Source organism: Falco biarmicus, chromosome 1 (assembly GCF_023638135.1).
Source record: "Falco biarmicus isolate bFalBia1 chromosome 1, bFalBia1.pri, whole genome shotgun sequence".
In the NCBI taxonomy this organism is placed as follows: Eukaryota; Metazoa; Chordata; class Aves; order Falconiformes; family Falconidae; genus Falco; species Falco biarmicus.
In genome coordinates this window covers 107,476,641-107,500,143 of record NC_079288.1, presented here as the reverse complement: position 1 = coordinate 107,500,143, position 23,503 = coordinate 107,476,641, and positions in this window count along the sequence as shown.

Here is a 23,503-nt window from a genome sequence, read left to right as displayed (position 1 = left end):
GGCATAGGAAGATAATCATGACAAGCTATATTTTTAGACAGAAGAGGGATGATCTGAGTGTTAGAAAAGTTGGGAATGTTTAGAAACTATTTAGGGAGTTGTTTTGGGAATGGGACAGCATCTAAATGCGCAGGGCAGAAGGCTGGAAGAGTGAAAGCTCCCCTTTTGGTGCTTCTCTGGGTGGGAGTGGTGGAATGGAGCACGAGTTCTGCCAGGGTCAGGGGGAGCATTGGGTGCACAGTTCAGTTCCATAAAACTTACTTGATGAGAACAGGAGGAGGTTTTCCTGAAACAGTAGGAAGAGGAGGGTTAGAATAATGTCTTTCTGCATCCTGGTTAGCAGCTTAGATCTCATGTTTAGTTTAAGGTTTTCAAAGCTATGGGTTTTCAAAGCAGCTTCTATATGTTGTAGATGAATTCTGATTAACAGCAGCATTCTGAAGCTGATATCTTTCTGAGAAGTAGAGTCTTAATGCAGAAACACAACTGGGGGTTGGATTGTATATATTCCTCCAGAAACATTTGTATAACCATTTCTTTTATTTCTGTCTCTACTGAAACTCCTGCTATGACTGACACCTCTAAACTATGTTCCAGGAGTCTTGCTGGAAATTCAAGCCATTGTTAGCTTCCTCTGTTGAAGCTCCAGTGAAGTTAATGGACTATGAAATTACCTTAAAAATCTCTGGTGATTTGAGATGAGAAAGAATCCATGCTATTAATATTTAGTTAATAATTTATTGCAAGTGGCTCTAGTTCCTCAAAACTGTCAAGATGTGAAGTCCTGCTCAAATGTTATGCAGATTTTCTCTGAGCCTGTAATAGATTCTGATTTCAATTACTATCTCAAACACTGCTATTAGGATGTGGTACTCTCTTCACCAGTTTCTGATTACTGCTACTTGTAGGGGTATTGTTTCCTGTTCTGGGATTTCTGGGTTTTGCTCTGTCTTGCCAAAAGTGGTGATTTTTGTCTTACTGACTTGTCTGTAAACAGCTGCAGTGATTAGAGCTGCCTCATTCAGACTTCATTTTATAGAGTTATGAATATATCTGTTTTAAAAAAAGGTACTTAAATATTTAGGATGCTTGCATTTAAAAAAAAGGAAATCATACTGCGTGGAGTAAATCAGTGTTTAATCCTTGACTGGATGTAACTGTAGGTGGAGCTTGGTGCATTTCCTCAGACTGAGCAGAGCTAATGATAAAGTAGATCTTCACCTTGGATTCAGCAATGGATCTGTAACCCTGTACTAGGTATGTCTGGAGGAATAAATAAGAGTGTAGTTATCTGCTCTCCTCCAGAGTCACATACTGTCTTACTACGAGAGTTCAACCCCCCGCAACCTTTCAACACATCAGTACAACAAAACTTGGTCATTCAAAACCACTAAAACCTGATTCCTTTCATTTCTAGAAATATAGACTACTGATCCTGCAAGTCAACCTGAGATACCAGTTGTTTTGCTGCAGAAGTGCTGTCCCACAAGCCAGGATTGTTTTTGAGAAGGTTTAAGAGTATTTTTCTGTAACATATACATTCTTAAAAGGCTGTATAATTTTAGTAGAGATACAAACAAACTTCTAGAAGTTGCAACTGCACCCTGTATTAGGGTGTTTAAAGCTCAAACCAAGACTTGAAAGTTGTCTGCTGCCCGAAACATGTTACTTGAAATTTGTTGGCAGACCAGCCTCCTGTGGAATACAAAGCTTTTTACGAAAAACTCTTAGTTCCTTACATTTTCCCATTATTGTTCTCAGAGCAGAAACTTTTGCTTATTTCTTTGGGATGAGAAACATCCAACATCATCCATTTATGTCACTTGCTGGTGAAAAATGGGAAAACCTCAACTTGGAATGTTCTCGCTTAAAAAAACCCCAAAACTATTTTGAGCCATATCAAAAGAAACAACTTCAGAGATTCAGTAATGGTGTACAAGTGTTTGTGGTTTTTTGAAGCAGCACTGTGTAGCTGGTCAGCAGAAACACTCTGTGTGTTGGGAGTAAGGGGGATGCTTGGATATCTTCACTTTATTTTTCTCTAGTCTGTTCTTGTTTGCAAAGGTGCTCACATTTAGATAAGAACATAAAAACTCTTGGTGCCAGTACAAGTCCTTCCCTTCCTTCATGTACTTGTTCCTACATAATTGCTGATCTCTAGAATTACCACTTTGAGGCCTAAATTCCAGGTCAGCACAGTGTCAGTCCATCCACTTCTGTTGCTAACAGAAAATACCTTGTTTTATGGAGCATAGCCAGGTTTTTTTTACAGATGTCTTTTTATTAAGCACCTAGATAGAAATATGTAATTAAGATCAGCTACTGAAGACTATGTCCTGTTCACGTTCAGAAAGCCTTAATCTATTTCTTACACACACTGACCACAACTTTTCCCTTTTCATCCAAAATAAATCCTTGCAGCTACATATAATGCTGGCCTATAACGTTTCTGGTCCTATTGCACAGTGCCTTACCATGTTTTCTTTGAGAGTTGTTTTTTTAGTATAATCCATGTTAGCCTCCTATGAATTTGCTTTGATGCCTAATTCTGTTCTTTTTCTTTCTTTTCCATCTATAAACCTGGCTGCTTGTACTATCACTGTTCAAGCAGTTCTTGTGGGTGTGATGTTTTTTTCCAGTTGTTACTAAGAAATTATGACATGACTTGGAAAATTGCATATCTTGGAGTTTTTTACCTGTGAATTTATGTATATTTCTCTTTGTGTGATGGTAACAGTGAAAATTAAATACAAAGTTAGCATGAAACAGTCATTTAAAATATTGTCACCATTTTCTGATGCAATCTTACATGGTTTGCTTAGGAATGTATGTAAGCAGTGTAGTTGACTGGTTACATACTGTTGTGCCATATGGTTAGTTTATGAAAAGGACTCTATCCTAAATGACATAATATTTTCCTTTCCTATAGGAAAACTTGTTTTAAGTTTCTGGTTGAAATCTCTTTATAAAAGCTTTCTAGTTTTTGTTTACTTTTTCCAATAGCAGCACTATTTTTTTCTAAATTAATCACACTAAGGTTTCTTGGGATTCTGTCTTGTCAGGTAAGTTTACTGTTCCCTTGCTCATGGTCCTTCTCTCTATCTCTAATCTTTTCCAAACATGCATAATTAGTCTGCAGTTTTTCAGCTAAGGCTTTAACAGTCCCTCATGGAATAAATATTAGTCTTTCCTGACAGTTATATCTTTGTTTGCTCTCACTGCCAGAATACAAGTGCCTTTGGATGCTTAACTTTCTCCTTGTACAGAATTCACGATGTGTGAGTTTAAATGTGTACTTTTGTGCCTCTTAGTAAATGGGAAATTCTGGTTTTCAGACTTGAAATGATTTTTTTTCCTACCTCTTAAACTTACAGCTTTAATCACATTCAATTTCTTACTTAGAACATCTTTCCCCCCTACCCCCAAGCAAAGCCTTAATTAAATAATTTAAAATTTAAGGCAAGTTGTCAACAATTTCCTTGTTATGTCTTGGAAATACATGAGAAAGTTTTCAGACTTTTGAGTGCACTTGTAGCTGATTTGTAAATCCATTTCATTTTCCCATCTGAAATAGGTGTCCTTGCTACTTGTCTTTATGCCACCTTGAAAGTATTCTACATACAACATTACAGGATCAGTTTTCCAATAGCATCACAGGTGTACTGTTTTAATATAACTTTCTACTTCAACAGTTTGTTCAAGTAAATATTCTACAACTGTGCTGTATATTCCAGCACTGAAGAATGCATTCTTGCCCAAATAAAATAAAGCAGGAAGTACATTGACTTATGTATCCATCCCTCTGGAGGGGTAAAAGTTTGAATGCTTTTTTTTTTTTTTTAATGTTGTGCAAGCCAGTCTTTTTGCAGGCAGATATTTGCTGATGAAGTTACAAGACTAATATTCACTAATCACAAATGGCAAATTAGTTGCCACACAACTATTTTAAGAAAAATAAATCTGTAAAAGAAAGAAGTCAATAGATCTTCTTAAATGTTTTGTTTTAACATAACTTTGCTTTATAAATACGTTTTTAGGCTGTAAATCTTCCTGACTCCCTGAAGCTGTGACTCCATCTAGCAAAGTTGGTCTTGGTCATGTTGCAGTGGAGCTCTTTCTATTATGAATATCAAATGTATTTTTCACTTTGCTCATACCTCCCAGAACTTACTGATTTAAATCCTCATTGCAGTGATTATCATAAGAAAGAAGCATTTGCTTCAGAGGTCAAGTTTGAGAGAGTGAGAAGGGGGCCTGAAGGTTTCTTAAATTTTTACAGAAAGACAATTTGTAAACCTGTGCTTCTGCTTGCCAATAACCAGGCAGCTAAGCCCCTGCTGGCAGACAAAGTCCAGGACCAAAATTCTTCCTGACAGAGTAAGAAGTAGAGTTTACGAATAACAGAAGCTCCAGTAAAAAGCAAACCTGCATGACTACTACTATTTGCAGCGCAGTCTGAAGTAAAAAATTCAACAGAGGTGCGATGAAAGGCTAGCAGTGTGAATACTGTAAAGTTTATTGGTCAGGTTGGAGCTTATATGCTTTCTGCTGTGGAGCAGATTAGATTTCAAGATAGATGGGGAGGAGGAGATATAACTGTGTTAAGAGAAGTGTCCTAATCAATATATATGGATTGGGATCTAGATGGAGGCAGCCTCTTTGTATGGAAACGTGTGCCCATAATGAAATGTCTGAGTAGATAACATAAAATTGGGTAATAATTTTTTTAAAAAATACAAGAACAAAACAAACTGCTGTACTGTGAAAGGTTTGCTCTACAAATCAGCTTTAACAAGCTTATGAATTGCATGCTCTTCATTTTAAATGTCTTTCCCAGGTGCCCAGATTCTGCTGTGAAGGGTGAGAAAGCTGCTAACTGGCCTGTGTTGGATTCACTCAGTTAAGAGGCTGAATTATAATTCTCAGTTTGTATGAGGGCTACTAATATTCCAGTGACATCCCCAGGAACCTTGCGCTTTCACAGAGTCACTGAGCTCTCTAGTTACCTATTGCTTATGATCATTTTTTCCTAACAATCACCTTGTTTAGTGGGAAGTTGAGATTTGATTTCTGCCTTTTGCCTTGCTCCTTTCTTTTTTTTGCCTCATCAGTTTGTTTACTTTTTCACTTAGTTTCTGTCCCTTCTTTTTTTCTTTTGCTTTCCCTGAAGCAGTTCCTTGAGTTCCCTGTGACCCCCTGATCTCTTATACAGATTAGAATAACCAGGCAATGAATTTTGATGAAGTGAAGCAGTCTTGTGTTTCAGAATTTGTATTCAATCAAGGCTGACTATGAGATGTATGAACTGCATTTCCAGTCCTTATTTCAAGCTGTCTGCAGCCTCAGAAAGACCTTGCCCACTGGGCTTCCATATGGGAAGAAAACCTGCGATTACTGAGACACCTGCCCTTACCTAACAGAAGGTTTGCATGTGTTGGGGAGCTGGATATCCACTAAGAGGAGTGCATGCAGCTGTCAGGCAGATGCTTGGCATCAGGCCTGGGTGCAGCTGTAATGACAGTAGAGGTGGTGAGATGGGGCAGTATGGAGAGATGTGCAGTGATGCATGATGGGGGCCAAGCTAGGCAGCACTGGTAGAGTTGTTAAACCCCCTGTGGTAAAATAGATCGGCTCCACTTCACATAGTTGGCATAAACAAAGAGCCTTTCCATCTGGTCCAATGAGTATGTGAAGAAAACATAACTTGCATCAGCTCAAGCTTCCAGGTGCTTATTAATGCTCTCTTCGTGGTAGCTTGTGTGTATTATAGTATAATACAATAGTAATAATAATAATAAAAAATACTATAATACAAATAACAATAACAAAATACTGTTGTTTATGAATTTGAATTTATATATTTCTATTGATATTCTATTTCTAATGCTATCTATTGACATATTTCTATTTACATATTCTCTTTCTTTGACTTTACATATTTAATTCCTAGGAAGTAAGGCTTCTCAATGATGTGCCAGCTGCTCTGGGAGAGCTGATTTTTCTTGCTCCAAGTAACAAGCGTTGATGTGCATTTTCATTGTACAGATGACAGCTGAACTATGGCTAATAAAAAGGTGCAGTAACTTTCTTCTGGGACTCTGTAAAATACATTCTGTGCAGTGCATTGTGTGTGATAAGGGAAACGTAATGCTCTTCTGCTTCTAACATGTGGTTTCCATAGACACATCTGTTAAGCACTCAGCTGTTCTTGGGTTTGGTCCGTAGCTGGAGCCTTAAGGGCCATGCAATTTGAGAACAAACGACCAGAAAATACATAGTATCTCCATGGGTAAAGGATAAAAATATATCCTACTAACTATCATATTAAAGCTGTGTCCTCAGTCAGACTTGAATTTCAAAGATCAGATTTGTGGCAAAAATGTCTTTACCTGTGGCAGCTCGGTCCGGCTGTGTTGTGGCCTCACTCCGGCTGCAGATGGCACCGTTGCTGCACACCAGAAGCAGTCCTGGGCTTGCTCTTCCAGTCACCTTATTCCTAAGTGAATTGTTACCCTACAGACTTCTGAAAGCATGTATTTGATGATAGGATTTGATAAGAGTTTGATAGAGCTCCCGTATCCCTAGAATTCGTATTAGGAAGAAACATAGAGAGAGATGTGGGTTTTTTTCTCCTCACCGCTTTGTGTGATGATGCCTTTGAAATGCATTGGTTACACAGCTTTTTTTCTCTGATGGTGCTAATAAAGACTGGGTCTGTTATTTTGGTTCCCAGTGAGAGCTGTATGTGTCAAGGAATTTCTTAAAGGTTTTCCATTTTGTCACCTTCGGAGTTTCTGTGATGTGTTCTGTGGTAATGCTAACAAGTCTAGTATAGCCATGATGTATTATGGAGGATGCTGAAGTCGAAAGCCTACGCTTTCCTGATAATGTCAGCTTAAACATCTAAATCCATTCTTGGAACTTTAAAGTGGTGTTTTTCCCTGCAGAAAGAGGATGTCAGTAGCAGGAAAGGGAATGGGTCTGCTCTGGTATGAGGGAGGGTGCAGTATGAGGTCCTTTGTGCTTACCCATGGCCTGAAACAGTGAGAGGATGAAAACCTGAACTAAGGAGTTAATGCTGATTAGTGACCACGGGTCAATGGTATAAGCAATCCAATAGAAATTGGCTTTATTGTTTTTTTTGAGTCTTACCTGAGATGTTTTAAGTTTTCCTTTCTGAGAGGAACATCTGAAAGTCTTCCCCTTTGCTCAGGTAAACTTCTGTTTTCCAAAACAAACAAATACCACCCTTAGGTCTCTCTGTCTTTTTGGCAACTCATTTCCAGACTCCCTGGAGTGTACTAAAAGACCTATTGTAGGATTACTATATGTAGTCATCCTGCTTCCCAAATCTGATGATATAGTTGAGGGAAGCCAAAGGGGGGATGGGGGGCAGGGGGTGGGTGGGTGGGGGATGTGGAATAAAGAGTTGTTTGTTAGCAATCAGGAGGAACCATTGTTCTGAAATGGTGACCTTAAAAATGCAAGGGGACTCAAAATGATCTGTTTTTATTAGTCTCCATAGATATTCACTAAAACATGCACAAAAAAAGCCTGTCAAATCTCAAAGGGAGCGGGGAACATCACAAATTTTTTTTAAAAAAACCCCTAACAATACCCTTATATGGGGAAACAAATATAGTAGCTTGTCAAGATCAGCTGTAAAATACAAGTCTTGCCATAGGGATAGAAGTTAAAGCTCCACAAATACTAGGGCAAATGAACAAATTATTATTTGAACCTGTTAAGAGTTCAATGGAGGATAAGAATCCTGGTTATCCAAGGCAGCAAAAACCATGAGAAAAAGTGGGAAGTCTTTGCAATAATTTGCACCATTCTCATGAAATTATCAAGTTCTTCAAAGAGTTGTTGATGTATGTTTATAAAGTCTGAAGTGGAATAAAACTACTTTACTGATGAGGAGCACAGAAGGACATAGCCACAAAAATGGTTTGTTTTGTTTGTTTGCAAAGTAACCTGAAGAGGCAAAGGAACTCTCTGAGTTTACAGTGATCAGATATTTTGAATAAAATAGTTGATAGTCACATGAAAAACAAGGCAAGCACTTTTTGTTTGTTTTTTAAAGAACATATTAAGGAAATGTTACTGTTCTTAGCATGTGGTCTTTTCCTCTCCAAAGTAAACTTACACAGGTTTGAGTTTAAAGAGAAAGATATCAGGAAAGCCAAGCCATTATTTAATTCATCAGCTATAAAGAGGATCCAAACTACAGCCACCAATAAAAGAAGCTTTAGTCCTGCTAGTTTGTCTTGGTACAAATTTGGGTGGGATGTTCTCAGAAAGCAATATTTCAGTTTGTCACAGTTGCATGTTCCAGGTAATGGTTATGGGCAATGCTGTTTTTGCTGTTACTGCTTTTGCAGTAGCCTTTTTATTACTTCCTGTTTTTTAATATGTTTTGGAGCTCACAAATCATGGAGACCTTTTAAAATCAAGTCCAACTGTAAACATAACACTGCCAAGCCTACCACTCAACCGTGTCCCTCAGTGCTGCGTCTGCACATCTTTTAAATATCTGCAAGGGTGGTGACTGAACCACCACTCTGGACAATGCTTGACCACCCTTTCTGTGAAGCATTTTTTCCTAATACCCAACCTAAACCTCCCTTGGCACAACTTGAAGCTATTTCCCTTTGTCCTGTCACTTGTTACTAGGGAGAAGAGATGGACACCCACCTGCCTACAGCCTCCTTTTGGGTATTTGAAGGGAGTGGTAAGAGAGACAATACTTCTGGAGCTTTTCTTCCTAGAAGCTGTGCTGCAGTTGTCAGTATCTGGCTCTTTGTCTGACAGATGACCCTGAGGTATTGAGAAACTACGTCTGCATAGAATACATGAAGCCTTATTCTAAACAGTTTTGATTTAACTCATCCATGCAGAATAACTTAGTTACTGATTCTAGGAAATGTAAAATGACTGCCTCGTAGGGATTATGTTTGGACATGTTATAGGCTGTTACTACTGCTATCATAGTTGTAATGTATAAATCAGTCACATAAAACATTTCAACTCCATCTGAGACCAAAGTCATGTTTTTGTATTAACTGTATACTGGGTAAATAGACCCTGTGTGATATATGTGCTATATTTTTTATTAAGTAATCTATATATTATACTGATGTGTGTGTATATTCTAAAGAATATATCCTAAACTTTTTCTCCCATAAAGCCAGTATTTGAGCCACAAGAAAGATAACACACAAAGCCCTCTTACTTCCCCTTGTCTTGGTTTAACCCCAGCTGGTAATTAAGTACCATGCAGCTGTTCACTCGCTCCCCTGGTCACCCAGAGGGTGGGGAGGAGAATTGGAAAGGAATGTAAAACTCCAGGGTTGAGATAAGAACAGTTTAATAATTGAGATTAAAATAAAAAGAGTAATAATAATAGTAAGTTATAATGAAAAGGAGTGAGAAGGGGAGAGGAATGAAATCCAAAGGGAAGGGGGAAAAGAGAATTAGTGAGGCACAATACAACTGCTCACCCCTGGCCAACCAATGCCCAGCCAGTCCCTGAGCAACAGTCAGCAGCCCTGGCCAACCCCCCAGGTGTATTTACCAGGCGTGACATCCCATGGTCTGGAGTACCCCTTTGGCTAGTTCGGGTCTCCTGTCCTGGCTGTGTCCCCTCCAAATTTCCTGTGTCTCTCCAGTCCTCTCGCTGGCAGGGCCTGAGAAACTGTAAAGTCCTTGACCACACTGTTCCCACACCAAATCCAAAACACAGCATTACACTAGCCCCCAAGAAGAAAATTAATTCTATCCCAGCTGAAACCAGGACACTCATATGTAAACTAGTTACAGATGTATTCCAAATATAAGTGGAGACATTTTAAATTTGATTTTTTTTCCGATTTTAATTAGCAGCAGAAGTCCTTTCTATGTAAACTTTCTAATGGCAGTTAAAACTATATGATTTTAAAGGCTATGCACTAGATTATTTTTTCTTTGGTTTATTTTTTTCTTTGATCATATGCATGAGACTCTGTGTCAGCCAGCACTGTTGTTTCTCGGAGTGGAACCCACCCATAGAAAGTGAGCAGCCTCCTTGCCAGAGTGCTCGCTCAGCTGGTCTGAACTCTTTACTCCTATCTGGAAAGTCTCTTCAGTGTCAGAAATAGGCAGCGGGAAGCTCTGGGAGTGTCCTTTTTCTAGCTTTCCTCCTAATCTTCTATTCAGTTGTTGTCCTAAGCATAAAGGCAGCACATGAACCTCCCAGTTGTATTGTGGTTGTAAGTCTTTTGTGGGTGGCCAGCGGCTAAGCACCTGCACAGCCACTTGATCACTTCCCCCTAGCGTGCTCCCCCTAGTCTTTATTGCTGAGAATGATGTTTTTGGTAAGCTTTGATAAGTTTTCTATCCAGAAACATCTAGTTAGACATGCCATTAGGACCTTACCTTCTGCTGTTTTTTCAGGCTCTTCCTTGCACAAAATACAGCTTATGGCAGTGGTTCAGCAAGTATGGGTCCTTTTAGGGGGAAAACTGACTGCTCAGATACGACCTTTTGGAGATGTTTTCCTGGCACAATCCTCAGGATCTGTGAGGACAGAATACAACTTTGCGGTAGAGTTAAGACTGAAGCATGAATCACAGCCCTAATTCTTATTTTAGGTGTGCTGTTTAGTGTGATGTGATGAAAAAATGGCCAACCCCCCTCTGCTTTTGTGCTTATTTAAGAGTCTCTTTGTCTAGGCTGGATTGTGTAGTGAGGACAAGGTTTACGAGCAGTTACATTACCTGTTATTGCTTTGTAAAGATTTGTATTGTCTTGGCCTTCCTGCTCCTCCTGAAGAATGAAATAAGGGGGAAGTGATCATTTAAGGGGTTCTATCAAAGAAATAAGGGGCAGTCCTTAAAAGCTAAAGTGAATCAGCTTAGGTCACTCCTATAGATCGCAGCACAGGCATGTAGGACTTGGCTGCTTGCACCATGTAGGGCGTTCTTTGGAAGCTGACTTGTAGCACAGGGATGGGGTGAGTTGGCTTAATTTCTGCAGCAATTAACTACAGTGCACTGGCTGCTAGTCAATAAGCAATGTAAGTTATTATACCTGGTGTACTTGAATCTTTCAAAGCAGGTGAGTGCTAGGTCAGTGATACACGTCGGCACTGTTTGTGAGTAAATATGTCTTCTGCTAAGGCTATAAATCATACTGATTTTTCAGAGAATAGGAAAAATTAGGTACTGAAATGTAATTTCTGTTTGAGAGCTCTGTGCCAAAGATGGTTTTCAAATGTTAATTAATCCTTCTGTCAAGTGAGATGTGATTTTTTTTTTCAAGAAGGGGAGATACAGAGGGAGGTGGAAGGGGGAATAATTATTTTTTTAATCCAACACAGTAGTTTTGAGTTCATACTTTGTTCAGACAGTGTTCAATAAAAAGGGCCTTAAGCAAAACAAAAATAAGAATACTAATATGTCATCATATCTGATGACAACAGCTATATGCAGAACATCTGTGTAGCTTTCAGGGATAGGTGTGATTGGTAAAAGATGGGTATGAAACCTGAATTATGAAAATAAAGTGAGATAAAACATCCTTCCTGGTATTAGCGTGGAACTGAGGCAGAGCTGATGATTGATTTTGTTCCTCTTTCTGTATTGGGAGTCTGAAAAGGGGGGTAGCGCTTCTTCTGCTTACTATCATTACATAAAAAGTAAAAGCCATCACAAATTTTTTGAGCTCGTTCATTAAAAGTTGATGCCTGAATTTGACTTGTATTTCCCATTGATCTGTATGTACTTGGTTCATTCACTGTTCAAATTACTGTCTAGCAGCTGAATAGGTCACAGCTTAAAGGATAGCACTGCACAAGCAGGCTTCTGCTCAGACATTAACTTTTTTTTTTCATGTTTTCAAAGCTGTTTGTAACATGCTTCTTAGGAAGGGTAAGCAAAGATAGGGGAGGGTGTTTGCACAGGATTTTGGCTGATGCATCTCTAGTGACACCTTGTGGGATGTTTCACAAATTTCGCTGTAACATTTTTGAGGAAGAAATAAACTGAAAGCCTTGCCGGGCAAAAAGTTGCCCGAATACTCGGCACAGGGTATGGTTATAGTCACTGTCTATAGTTTTTCAGGATTGTCTTTGTAACTTGTAGCTAGTAGACAGGATGAAATACACAACATCAAAGATGCTGTTTGGCAACTAAGGACAGCAGGGAACTGAAAGATGGTTCTTTTGTTGTCAGATTTTAAGGTGACTGTTGGATTTTCCTTCAGTGTAGTTTCTGGAACTACAACGTTATTTATGAGCCAAATCTTCGAGTTTAAAACTAGGATTTCATATCTGACAAAGCAAATTATTTGAATAAGTAGTTAATCAACTCAGGTAAGCAGAAATTTAGCAATTTGGATTTTCATTGCTATAGAAATGCCATTTCTTTATACATTACAAGTAAAAAATACTAGACTGTTTGTTCCAATCTAAGTTGATTTCATTGTTGATGTTCTCTACTGTTGTTTCTTGGAATAATTTATGCTTTAGCTCCAGCATAAAGTCTTCTTTTCCACCTTTTTAATTGGAATGCTGGAAGGAGACAGCCATACAAACTTGCCTTTGGATGAACACAAAGCTGAAATATTTGCATGTTGCTTGTTTATATTTTAACCAGTTCAGTTTAAAGTCTGAAGCTACCTCCTCAAGACATCCTTAAACATCATCAAAGTGATTTCTCCATTTTCCTCAACATACAATATTACTTAGATGAAAAAGTCCATATTTACTCTTACAGTCCAGAAATGGATTTGAGTTTCCTCAGGTGTTAGTCAGGACTGTGCAATTCATTATGCACTGACAATGTCTACAGGCATCTAGCAACCCATTCCTCTCTTGAATTGTCTGATCTTGTACTTGGGCCTTCCAACAGACTTAGCAGGTTGGTGTACTCCGTGGGTGTGCTGAGTAGGATGCCTTAGACATTTTGCTGTTACTAGAGAGGCAATTGGGATGGAGACTCTGTAGCCTGGTAGACAGGACTTTTGCCATTAGTACTACAAGGCTGTAGGTGTCGTACTGGCCTGACAATGGAGTGCCTCAGGGCTTGTCTGGCCTTTAGCTAGCCCTTACTGTGGATGTTGCTTATTAGCTAGGCAATTGTTTATTCCTGATGTATCCGAGCTTTGCTCTGTAAAAACTCTTTATATAATATCTGAGAACCTAGATGCAAATGTTTAAGAAACAATAATCCTTTATGTTAGTTGGAATGGGTGAACTGTGTTGTCATTTGAAACTTAAACTGGTAGTTGAGTAGGAGAGAGCTGTGTTAAAAAAACACAGGGGGACCCCCAACACCAGTGGTGAACTCCCAATGAGGAACTTGAGATGTTGCTGATAAGATGCCATACCACCCTGGTGTTTCAGCATGAAGACGACTGGTGCTGTTGCCTTCAGGACCCAAAGAGTGAGTATAATGCCAGAGGAAGAACATAAGTAGGTACTAGGAAGTTTGTATACGTAAATCTTAACTGTATTATTAACCATAAGTGTAAGTGGACTAATAACAATAACTTGTGTTTTAGTTAGACTGCTAAGACTTCAATTAGAGTAGCTGGATTTTAGACTGATAGCATATATAATACTCTTTATAGAACAGCTGAAAATAATTACTGTTCTTACTGAATTTTTTGGTTATACAATCAATCCTCTGGTCTTGTTCCATGGAACAAAAAAAGTGCCAAAACATTTAACTGGTCTTTCACAAACAGCAGTTAAAATGGAAACTCTGTAAACAGCCTCCTGGCTTTTGATTTTTGACAGACTTCTGCTCACGCGCCCGCCCCCCCTCCCCCCCCCCCCCAAGCCCCCCCGCCCCAAGGTGAAAGGATAAAGTCATTTGATGGAACTTCCCGATGCAAACCAAGCTACTAATTCAACCAGACTTCAAATTAGACTGGTCTTCTAATGACATATTCTCAGTGAAGAGTGACAGATGTAATGCATCAGATATAAGTGGGTCCTGTAATCATATAACTGACACAGAAGCTTATTTTTTCCCTGAAACATGAAACACAACACAGGCAAGCACAAAAAAAAACCTAGAGGAAGACATACTTGATTGTTCAAAGCACTTTGGCATGCTTCTTCAATTTTGTTTCCTTGGTTTCTGCTACACCAAGGAAGAGTAACTTCCTTTTCATTTCTTCAGCTATGAAGTGGAGTACCTCAGCAGCTTGAAAAATAATGACTATCACAGTTTGATCTTGTCTAGCTACATGCCATTGAAGTTCTTGCTAGATTTGGAGGACTAACGGTAGTCTTAAATTGAAAGTTGCCCTTTTCTTCTGCAGGGCCTGTGAGCAATATGAAAAATAAGTTAGATGCTTGTTCCTGCTCCAGTGAGGGTAATAGTGAACTTCACTACCATGCTGTAGATGCAGGACAGTGCATGGTAGGACAAGAGGGCTGGAGAAGATGCAAAGATGCTCAAAATCCAAGTGCACACAGCTGATGAGGCAAAGCTGGGCAGCAGAGAGAACAAGGTGAATGGTAAAACCAATTGTTATTTTTTCTGCAGGCTAATATTTGAGAAAACAAATGTTTTGCTGAGCCAAGTCTGTTGCACCCCAGAAAGACCAGAGTCCTGTACGCTGCTGGCATACCTGCATACAACGAGAAAATATCTATTGTAAGTGCTTCTTTAAAAAATAACTGTTAGTAAAGAATAAGGTTGATTGTGGTAATAAAGTATTAAGAGAAATACTGTGTTTTCACTGAGCGTGCCTTCTGAATTTCTGTTTCATTTGCTTTTTTCTTATACAGAGAGCATTTTTCTGCTCTCTGCTGTTATTTCTGGGTAATTTGGTACTAAGTTTTGTGGTATTTTTTTTTTCTTCACAATGTGTTGGCCTCTCCTTTGGCAAAACAAGTCTTGGCTTCATTATGTAAAATGCATTTGGGTTGGCTGACTTAGAAGTCAGTATCTGGTCCATAGTTAATACCAGGAAAAAAACATAGTGATGTAATTTATTCAAAGCTTACATGAAATGGTCTCTCTGGGATTATTTTAACATATTATCTCCTTAATAAATGCTAACATTTTCTGTGAAGGAAATATCTTTCATAATTAATTTTCTTTTCTTGCAGTGCTTTGAGGATAACTTTGATGTTGTCTTCAGTACAGCTCTGAAAACTGCTGCAAACCCTGGAAACATGAGTGTCAGCCTGTTAAAGGGTTGGTCCCTCCAGTTGTTTGTTTTACATACTAAGTACACTGAAAATGTCTCTTAAATGCCTGCTGTTGATGCTAAATGAGGGCATGAGAAAAATAGTGCAATAGGGGAACTGAAGAATAGCAGAATTCCTTTTTAATGCTTGAATCAATATATGATATCTCTGGGGTAATCAGTGTAACTGAACTAAAAATGCAATGGGCAAATTTATCTTGATTTCTGTAGTGAATGGTATGTTTTATATTTAGATGTTAAACAAATACACACACTCATGCTCCTTCTAGTGAATGTGTATCTGGTATTCAGTCAATTCAGTTTGCTTGTTTGATTATAAGCTTTTTCCAAGAGTCAGCTGGATGAATGGCATGCATAGGAATTCATTGCTTCCCAGAAATATGTTAAAAATAAGCTACAAAGATACACTGTCATGTGTTACACACTTTACTCTCTGTGTGTATACATATAGTATTATTTAGAAATAAATTTTAAGTTTTTAAAATACATACATTTAGATTCACATTCAGAAATAGAAATATGAGAATCAGTTGCAGCTGACGTGATTTAGAGGGGCTCAGTAGATAGCTCATTGTCCTGTCTTGTAAAGGTTTGCTGTTCTGAGGGAAAAGCTGGTCGGGAAAAACCCCCAAAGAATTGAATTCTTTTTTTCTGTTCAAAAACAAGTATTTAGAAAACTTTAATCAACATCTTGATCTTGCTATCGAAGAGTTCATTTTTTAGAACCCTCTGGTGATTTTTACCTTCTGATTGTAGGGACCTTTATCCCTACTTAGTGGTACTGGAGTAACTATTTTGACTAGGTGCATGAAAGATCTGTTCCCTGTTGCTTGCTCTCATTTTGTGAAAAGTGTGAAGTCTAGGGATAACTGAAGTCCTCAGTACAGCACCATTTAGGAAATTGATCTCTTTTCTGTCCTCAGAGTTATACACTGGTTACAGCTTCACAGATCTGGCATCTCAGCCTGCTGCCTTGCCCCGGCCAGAATAATATGAATCCCATCTAACCCTGGGGAAACAGAGCGGGTGAGACTGAGCAGGCTGAAAGAGGCTGAAACAAATTCTTACACTAAATAGCAAGAGTCTGATCTCCAGCAGCTTGCCTTTTTGCAAGTGGCTTTCAGTGTGAATTCTCACACTGGAGCTTTTTGCTGGCAGAAAGTTCTCACTTGGCACGAGCTTTGCCATTTGGTTAGGCACCACAGGAGAGGACTACTAGGGAACAGACCTCAAGAGCTCTGATCCCAGAATGGCTTGCAGTCAGGTGTGTTTTGGATGTATGGCTAGTTGATTTCAGCTGAACTTTGAAGCCAGTTGCAATGATTTTCCAGAACTGAAGCAGTAATACTAGACTGGGGGAGAATGACCAAGCAGAGGCTATGCTGTGTGAGCACTCAGAAGCAGATAGACAACTGGGGGTGCAAACTGAGATGCTGCCTGGCAGGCAGGCAGGCATTCAAGATATGATCAGAACCCAACATAAGAAAGTCTGTTCTGCTTGGCATGGCTGGATGGGAAAGAGTAGTTGTCTTTATCTGGATTGCATGATTTAACACTATTGTAGTCATAGTTGGGACCTTTGTAAGGTTGGTTTTTTTTGCAGAAAAATGCTGCCTTGGTGAAATAGAAGAGTCCCGCTGTCCCTTGTCATGAAGAAAGTTCTTTTTTCATGTCTAATAAGGAATGAGGGAGGACTGAACCACCACTGCAGGGGCTGCAGGAGGGGTGGATGCGAGAAGGATGCTGGCCTCAGGTGCTGCTCTGCAGGGCTTCAGCAGCTGTTTGAGGTGCAAATGCAGCAAGGGCAGCAACAAATTCAGAGCGAGGCTGTTCTTCCTCAACGTTTGCCTTTTCTTGTGTTTGGAGTAAGGAGGGCAGAGAGCCTGATTGCATAGGGGGTTCGAAAGGGGGCAAATGGATGGCAGCAGATTCCAGTGTCTTCCTGTGCCTCACCTTACCTGAAAGCAGAAGTGTCAGTCTCGGTGCACTTCTCTGCAAGGGGCAGGGGCTGCAGTATTTGTCGAGTGTGTGTGAAGAGCAGCAAAGGAAAGGCTAGCTGTCGTCAGAGCTAGAGTGCCCAAAGCATGTACATATTGATTGATCTGAGGCCAGTGGTTATATGTCCTACTCCTTGCCTTTGGCCTGTTATTTGTCCCCTTTGTCACCTGAAAATTAATTCTGCACCCAATAAAACTACTGTTGTAATTAGTATGTTTCTGCATAAGAGTTGTGGTTTTAATGAATTATCATTTTCAAACAGACTATTTTCTAGAAATTTTTCAACCACCTATATTGCTGGGAGGAGACTATAGTGAGGGAGATGTAGCAAGATAAATGGCTTGAAAAAGAGAGATTAGAAAAGAAGACTGAAAAGAGATTTGAAAAAGATTTACTGTTTCTTTCTTGCCCAGCAGAATGTTTTATCTGCCTGTGTGTATAAATATAATGAATGTAAATTTAGCTTGGTCCTTTATTGACTGAGAAGGAAAAATTGGGAGACTTCAAGAAAATGCTGTGGATTCTCTTGCAGCATACACAGCCTTTCCTTTCGTTTCATTCTCCCCCTTACTTCCTTAGCCACCCCAGGCCTTTTTACTTCTATAGGGTTGTGTGATTAGTCCTTTAACTGATGCCTTGATTCCATTGATAGTTTTCTTTGTTTCCTTGTTTTTTCTCTAGATGCAAGCTTTGGGCCATCTGAACCTGGGAAGGGTAAACAGGGGTCTAATACCTGAGCTTAGAAGTTAATTCAGAGGATCCATTTTGTTAAAAAGCCATCCACAAAACTCTGCTATGAAAGAATGACAGTTTTACAAAGGAGTGAGTTTGACCTCTTTTATATAGTCATTAAGATTTCATAAACAAGTTGGTGGAAGTGTTGGCCATTTCTCCTACAGCAGCTGCTGTGTAGAAGTGAAGCAATATGACACTGCTCATATAGCTTTCTAATTAATTAATGTATATTTGCACTCTGCTTACCTCTTGCTTTCTATGCCTGACATGTGAAAGTGAGATATTTGGATCGTTGCTCAATGCCATGGTGTCTTGCTTTTGGGCTAACAGTGCAGGTAGATGGCAGAGGCAGAAGACATTGACTTCCTGGTATTGCCTCCTGTTCCCATCTGTCTGTAGTGATGAAGTAGAACTTAGGTAGCTAAACTCAGTACAAAGATGATACCTAAATACAACTATACTCATCCAGCAGTAATATCTTTTATTGGAGGATTGAGTGCAGTAAGAACATTAAGCTGTGCAATTTTCTTATACCTCCTGGATGGAAGTAGACAGATGGTGTGACTTGGTGAGGTAGCACTGTGGTTCAGTGGCAGAACAACCACTGGTTTTATCTTCTGCCTGCTGATCTTCTTCCCCATAACATGACACCACTGTGAACCTACTGGTATGCCAGTCCTCTGTAAGAACCTCATGCACTGGGCAGTCACCCAGTTAGTAAAAATCTTAAAGGCTCGCCTTTGTATTCAAGGCAGAAGGCTTCCTCTGTTTGTATGTTCTACGTATGAAACATCCCACATAGTTTGTAACCATCCTCCTGCTTTCATTGTGCGTGGGAGTTTATCTTTACTAGAAACAGTAATTGCAAAAATGACCTTCATGCTTACTGAAAGCAGTAGACTGCTCCACTCTGACTCATGGAATGAGCCCAGGTATTGGGTAATGGCTTGTTGCTTGATAACATGTTTCTCTATTGTCTTGTGTGATAGTTAAACTGAAGCCTAGTTCTGTGTCAGATATGATATTGTAAGTGATGCATATGACAGTTCTGTCTCTACCAGAGTCTAGGGTGAAGCAAAAACTACAAAACCACTGCTGGCTGATGTGTTAGCTCAGCTGGGTTTCAGAGAGAAGGCTCGCATTTTAGCATGTCTTCTACTTTCGGTTTTAGAATAACAAATCCAGTTTGGATCATACACCTCTAGCTTAAATAACAGCCATTACTTTTCTTTTGTAATCGTATTGCCTCCCTTATGGATCCTTGGGCTCTCTCTTTGCTGTCGTCTTAGCTGATTTTTGTTTTCTGTAATGTTCATTGGTGTTTTACTTCAGTAGGAAATCCCCTTTTTTAAATGCCTTGTAATGAGTCACTGCTACTGTTTGCTTCAAACTGAAGGGGATTCCAACTATAGAATATTGCTGAAATATAATCCTGTTCCATTGCGTAGGTTGTCTTTAAAACAGAGAAGGGTTTGGAGGAGATGTAGGGTAAACAAGCAATATTGTTGCTCATTTTGTTTATTAAGTTGAGGATTAATGGCAATTCTAGTAAGAAGTTAGCAGCACAGAATTTTGACAGATCAAAACCAATCTCAAACTGAAAATATTATTCAGCAGTTACATATCTCTGAAGTTCTGTACAATAGAAACCAAAAGAGAACCCCAAACCCTAAGAGTTGATGTGTTCCTAGTAATAAATATTAAGATTGATCAGCAAGAAGCACAGTTTGGTTTGGCCGCCTTTGTGTGTATGTGTGTGTGTGTTCATTATGGATTCAAAAGTGAATTGCTTTAAAAATGTTTCTTTCAGGCATGGAAGATTGCTTTGAATTTCCTTCTTTCATTATGTATCTGACTATCCTCACATCTATATTATTGTCAGTTTAGCCCCTGTTGCTTTAAGCTGCAGTCTTCTGAAACCATCGTCTATTGCTTTCTTTTATCCGGAGTAACTGCTGCAACTCTGTCATGCTGGAGTTTTGATCACGCTTCATATCTCTGTGTGTGCATGCAGGAGATGGAAATGTCAGTTTGCAGTAGCCTTTGGTTTTGCCTTCACATGTCTACAGAGATACGCAGACAGTTCCGGTGTATTCTCTAAACACTTACTTTGCTCCCCCTTTCTGCTCTGCATTTCCTTCCTTATTTCCAGAATTTACCTGAGAGCTTCTACAGGCTGTAATCCAGGTTCCCCCATTCTGCTGGTGACAGCTACCTCCACACTCAGCACTAGGTGAAACAACTTGTTCTCTGCTTCTTTTGGACTCTGCATGTCCTCCTTGCAATTTTTTTTTTTCCTTGTCCCTTTCTGGTTTTATCTGTCATTTAAACAGAACTCAGCAATTCCAGTTTTACTCTAGGCTGTCTAAGAATGCAAAAAAACCCCTGAAAAACCAAACCCCCAAAAAACCAACAAAAGGCACCATGTAAAAGCAAATTGTATCAATGTCTTCAATATTAACATATGGAAGGCGGTGGTAATACATTGAGATGCGGTGGTTATTGAGCATTGAAAAGGACCATGAGGTTGCTGAAAACCCCCCAAAGTAACACTCAAGTTTAAAAAGAGTCTCACTACTGGTTTTACTACATATTGTTGTAAAGGAAATAAGTTCATAAAAGCCACAAAGATGTACAATTTCCCATAGCCTTTGACTAATGTTGTAAGAGAAAGAACACTTAAAAAAATACTTTTGACTAAAGGTGAGGGGATTTCCTTGGGAAGAGTGCTTTTAATGGGCCTTGCTCTAAACCAGTGACCTCAGGAGGCAGCTGTTTCTGAACAGCATGAGGAATGTCTGTGCTGATGAACGAGAGGACATAGACAGCTCCATCCCTCGATCCCCAAAATGCTTTTGGCTTACCTCTTTTCAAAGGTATTAAAGTGCTAAAGACTCAGAATTTTACTCCAATGCACCTAAATTGCCTAATTTGCTTAGCTGCGATCCTCTTAGAGAAACAGGGCCAGAGAAGCTGGGCTGCCCTGCAAGTACTGTGAACCAGGGCAGTGTGGTGCAGAAGCACTCAGGTGGGTCCATGTGGAGCCACTCTGGGTCTGGAAGCGGACTGGTTTGGCCGGTGCAGGTCAGTCTTCTCCAGTGAAGGTTACTGGTGAGTAAGTCTGGGATTCCCCATTATCCCATGCACACTGAGGGTGTCTTGGGGGCCAGCAGTGCAGACTTGCCTCATGTTATGCTAAGCAGAAACTGTTAAGTCCCATCATCCCATCATGCTGCAAACCTCCATAGGTCTGGGGGGGTCAAAGCCAGGTTTGGGTGGAGTGATTTGTCTGTGTCTCCAGGGTCCCGAGACCTGGCTGTGGAACTGAGACATTTTTGTGAAGTTGCAGCATGGTGGCCCAAGCTGACTGTTCATGGGACTCTGCTTCGAATCTGCATTTGCGGTCTGGCTTGAACTGAAGCCTGGATAAAACATGGCTACTGGGAGCTGACTGGTTGAGGGTACTCTTGACAGTTCCATATGGTGTTTAGGTACATAACATGGAGTCTGGCTGGTTTGGAAAATTTGGACCCAAGTGTTTTTGTCACTTCTGAAAAGGGAAAAGATTCCATGGATCCTGTAGAAATTTTGAAAACAGCACCCCGTTTATGTAGTGAGATCTCTGTGTAGACAACTAAGTTCACCTTGGCACTTTGATTAGGCTGTGAACTGCTAAGAGTCAATTTTTTTCTCTTTGTTTCTATGACCGTTACTCTTTCTCCTGTGGTAGAATGTCTCATCTGAGTATGTGTTAAATTGCTTTTCAATGTCTATCTTTGGCTTGCAAATGCTGAATGTGCTTTTTCAGGAAATTAGGTTGAACTAAACTTGAATGCATGCAAACATTTGAAAGACAAGTAGTAACAGGATATTTATGAGACTCACCGGCTCATTGCTGTGGTTCAAGGATTTCTTAAAAGTAGGATGCACAGAGAAGTGCGGCAAAAGTTTAGAATAAGGATGTACTTAATAGGTGGATATGTTATAAAATAATATTTTTCTTAATCTTTTTTTTAGGTTTTAATTGCTGGGAAAGTACATAAGGGAAGTAAAACTGTTTGCTACAGCTTCCTAGTGCTCCAAGCACTTGCTGCCTTTTTTTTTTTTTTTTTTTTTTTTTTATTACGGGAAAATAAGAAAGGAAGAAAAAAAGGGCCTTATCTCCACTACAGTAAATGGCTTTTCCTTACATCATTTATAAAAATTAATCATTTTAACAACATTTTTCTTTACTGTTCAAGGAATTTTTACATTTTTTTGATTGTTCCCCAGTGCCTATACACTGCCTCTGTCTACATTTTATGAGTAAAATCTGAATAACACAAGGGTAAAGTTTCCATAAAATTAAGGTCATATGAGGTGGAAATAGCAGCCTAAGATCAGGAGTGCCTTTATTTTTATAGTCCTTTCTTTCAGTAACAGGAAACAGCTCTAAGGCAGTTTTTGTGTCGAACAATATATAGGAATGTTTGCCTTCACATTTTTTTTGTGTGTGTGTCTGCATGCTTATGTGATGGAGAGCGGCATTAGAAATGCTTGGATCTGGCTTCTAACAATGAGAGTGCTCTCTCTCTAATGTGGTTATTGGCTTTACCACACGCTTGTATGTCTTGCACAACCATATAGCAAAGTTGTAAGCAGATATTCTTGATTTCACAAAAAGGGAAAATTAGATTCATGTGCTTGGGGTGGAGGCAGGGGAGTGGAACTTCTGCTTCAGTGTTATGGTGAATATTAGTGGTTGTGAAAAGGTCATCAGATCCTCCAGGGAAGCTGAGAAAGGGTACAATTCTTGTCTGAAAAGTGGTAGATGTTTCGCCCCTCACAACCTTCCCCTCTTCTCAAGTGCCTTTCTTCCTGTCCACCAACAACCAGGATACCCCCTATGAGATGCCTTCACTTCTCCGTTGCCCTTGGTCAGCTGCCCTTGATCACCTGGGTTTAGATGAAGGCATCTTCCTCTATTCAGCCACCTGTACTGATGGCAAACTAGATCTCAATGGGTACATTAAGCCTTACTGCCTTTTTCCTTTGATTTGTAAACCAGACTCTTGTAGCTCCTGTGCTCAGTTGACAGTGTACAACCTGTAATAGTAGTGGCAGCTGACAAAGGCAGGCTAAGCTTACTGTTCAAGGGAGTGGCTTTTCAGTACAATACTCGTTTATATTATTGTGTATTACCTTACTCAGTGTCATTCTAGTGTTTTCTTACCATTATGTCATGGTTTACTATTTACTAGGAAGATAAGTAACTATATCCCACCGGAGACAGGACACGATCACAGCTTCTAATGGTGCTTTAGTTAACGTGACCAAAACCTCTGCTGTGCTTAAATTCCACAGAGCTCTACAGAGAGACAAGAAAGTGTAATGAACAGAGCTAGTTTTTGTAAAGTTTTTTGACATATTTTGAAACACACATTTTTGTACAGTGTATCTCAGAAAGACAGGTTAACATCAAGAGTGTGCGCCTTACACTTAGGGTGGGCAGTGATGGGCCTTGTGATAATTCTTCATGCCTTCTATGATCTTGAACTTAGCTTTGAACATCTTGCAGGCTATC